Below are 3,409 nucleotides of genomic sequence, written 5' to 3' on the forward strand. Positions count from 1 at the left end.
TTTGTGGCTGACTTCAGGCCTTCAGCCCAAGTATGCAACAAGAAGTTGATCAAGAGGTCAACATGCTGTCAGACGACACTATTTCACCAATATGGACATTGTTCACTAATGGATCTTCTAACATACGGGGGACAGGATTAGGACTCGTGCTAAAACCTCCACAAGGTGACATGATAGTAAAATCTATTTGTTGCGAGATTAAAGTTACCAACAACGAAGAGGAGCGCAAGACCCTGATCTTAGGATTGACGCTAGCGCATAACACTCACATTCGACGACTAAAGGTACGATGTGATTTATTATTTGATTATTAGTCAAATAAACGGTTCTTATGCAGCTTAAGATTCCAAGATGCAAGAGAGATAGCTAAGGAACTTGTCAAAAAATTTAATTTGTGCAACCTCCAGCATATCCCAATAGACCAAAACTCCTAAGCCGACACACTAGCAAAACCTAAGATCCAACATCAACCCAACCAATCTATCCACAGTTCCTATTGTCCATCCCATGCACCTGGCCATCACAAAAGGGACCTTCCCAATCAGCAAACAATCCTCCTTAAGTCTAACACCTGCTCCCATAACATGGCGCGACACATATATCCAGTGGCGTAAACACTACACCATCCCACCTAATGTAACGTACCCACGAAAAAACCTTTCAAATGAAAGCCTCCAGATTCATCTTGATCCATGACATCTTGTTCATAAATTCAGTAGCAGACCCTTACCTCAGATGCCTCGACCACGACAAGATAGAGTAGACACTCAGGAACATCCACGATGGTGAATGCGGTAATCATGCAGGAGGACGCGGCCTAGCCCACAACAGATGTCAAGCCGCAATCCCACCTGAAGTCGAGATCCCAACAACACGGTATGAACTCATGACGGACGACATGAACAACTCGGAGTTGGCTCACGATATCGACACGGTCGATGAACTTAGGGAAGCTGCCAAGATATAATGGTGTCATACCAACGAAATATTGCAAGAAGTTACAACAAGAATTTACTAGTTAAGTCTTCCAGCAAGGAGACTAGGTGTTAAGGAAAAGTCTTCCCCAACAGCAAAGATCCGTGACATGGCAAGTTGGCTCCAAAATGGGAAATCCCTTATCGTGTGGAAAGACGAACAGGTCATGGTGCATACGAACTGGCAGGCGGAGATGGAAAACCAATACCGAGAAGCTGGAACGTGACACACTTAAAGTTGTATCATCTCTAGTCTCTAACTCCTTGTGTACGAGTATGTTTTCCTTTTTTGTAACCACCCTACATGCAGAGATGAACAGGTCACTGTTGCTAGAATCAAACCGACGACTTCAAGATGGGGGACAACACAGACCCATTGCAATCATTACGCAGAGGATAACACACTAGTGGAAAAAGGCTTATTTGCATCCCCGTATTTGCCACGCCATTCTGAACATGCGAAGCAAATAACAAAATTTAGCATAAAATTTAGTCATTTGCATCGCAGATTTATAATTCTGCGTGGCAAATGACTCTAGGGTGCTCCTAGAGTCATTTGCCACGCAGAATTATAAATCTGCGATGCAAATGACTAAATTTTTTTTTTCCCGAATTCGCACTCACCCTTAATTTCAAAACGAATATTCATCTGACTTAGGTTATTGCTCGACAAATTAACACCAACACTAGCGCCCTCCCCAACAAAACCACCACCAACACCAACACTAGCTGCTTTGTTCTCACCGGCGGCACTGCCGTCGTTGCTTCGCAGCCTTCCATCGTTGTCGCGCCGGCGTTCACTGCTTCCCCTCACTGCTGCGCGCAAACAATTCAGCTTCCCCTCACTGCTGCGCGCTTCACTTCTTCCCCTCACTGCTCCGTTTTTAGGGTCGCCTCCCACGCCGCCGCCCACGCCGCCACCCACTCAGCCGCCCTCATTCATTGTCGTCTCTCCTCTCTTAGGTATTGAATAGTTTTGATCTCGATGCTTTGAGTGGTATTATTTCTTTAATTGGGGACTGGTTTATGTTTGAAATGAATGACGTCTTGGCAATTATAGAATATCTTTGCTTTCTCTACTTTGATTCAGTTGGGATATCTGGATTTTATTGATGTCAAAGATCTTTTATTTCTTTTGTGCTTGCCTTGTGATTATTTTACATTTTTTGTTCAATTTCGGTGTCCAGGCTCAATGAAGCTTTTGATAGAAAGCAAATGGAGGTTATAGAGTAAGTTCTTGACTTGAATATTGTTGTGTTTGCCACTTTGCTTGTTTTCCTTAATGACTGATGGTGAGGTGGTGTTGTTTGTTCCAGAGAAGGAATGTATGTTCAGCTTGTTGGTCACTTGAGGAACACCAGAGGCAACACAGAAATAGTTGTGTTTAGTATGAGGTCTCACTTACATTCCATTTTTTCATATTCCTTAAATAAATTTCAATAATACTAAATGATGATACCACCTTTTAATCGATTGATGACTTGACAACTTTTGTTACATGGAAAGTTATAGAAATCTTGCTCTGTTGTTTCAAGTGTAGATTATCTTTAATCATTTTGATGTTAATTACTACATCTTAAAAGATGCATGTTTGTTGTTAGTCCTTTGGTTTGTGATAGAGTATCAGTGTTTTCAGAGGGGAAATGGGTTGCTCACTTTTATCCAATATATCGAGACAAGTCTTCAGTCTAATAGTAGTAGGTTATGCAGCCATGCAGGCACCAAATTGTTTTTGTAAATGTTGCTGATTATCTTGTTCTTGTTATTTTGGTCTTTGTGGATGCTGATAACTGGTATGGTTCTACCATTAGTTCTAGGCTTAGTGATATTATTATTGAAGGCCCTTTCCTCTTGACTTGAGTCCTTTTTTGCTTGGGTACCCAACATGGAAAATTGATCAAGATACTCATCATAGTTTGATGGCTATATGGTAAATTAAGCTTGGGATTTTGTGTTTTCAGGCCTGTTAGAAATTTTAACGAGGTTACCCACCATCATGTAGAGTGCATTCACCAGCATATAGTACACCAGAAGTTACAGGTAGAACTATTTTTTTCTCCCACCAAATTTGCTTCCATGTTCAAGAAGATTGAATTTGCACCAAAATTATTCACTTTGGATTTTCTCATTTCTTCTCAACAGAAAGGCGAGTCCCTTCCTCAGAGTCAGACAATGGACGCATCACATAGCACCCCGGTCAAAGTTGAAACCAATGGAATTCACTCGTCTCCATCTAATCAGGTAAGATTGAGACCCTAATTGCTGTTAACAGTTTGCAAGCTCTAACTTTTCATTCACCTTTCTTATTTACATTTTCCTACTACAGTTCCCTATGCAGATGAGTGTTGATGGGTTAAAAGACATTGAGCAGAGGGTTATTGAGTATTTGCAGCAATCTTCAAGCCTGTAAGTAGTTGTGAATCACCTTACAAATA

The 3,409-nt window shown here is 41.4% G+C and overlaps 1 long non-coding RNA gene across 1 annotated transcript; it reads left to right on the forward strand.

The window, feature by feature from the left end:
• Window positions 1-2,303: 2,303 nt before the first annotated feature.
• LOC110786457 (uncharacterized) lies at window positions 2,304-3,188 on the forward strand. The gene is made up of 3 exons (XR_008923424.1): window positions 2,304-2,368; window positions 2,936-3,014; window positions 3,117-3,188. It is a non-coding gene; the product is annotated as an uncharacterized lncRNA (long non-coding RNA).
• The last annotated feature ends 221 nt before the right edge of the window (window positions 3,189-3,409 follow it).

This window comes from Spinacia oleracea, chromosome 6 (assembly GCF_020520425.1).
Source record: "Spinacia oleracea cultivar Varoflay chromosome 6, BTI_SOV_V1, whole genome shotgun sequence".
Classification (NCBI taxonomy): domain Eukaryota; kingdom Viridiplantae; phylum Streptophyta; class Magnoliopsida; order Caryophyllales; family Amaranthaceae; genus Spinacia; species Spinacia oleracea.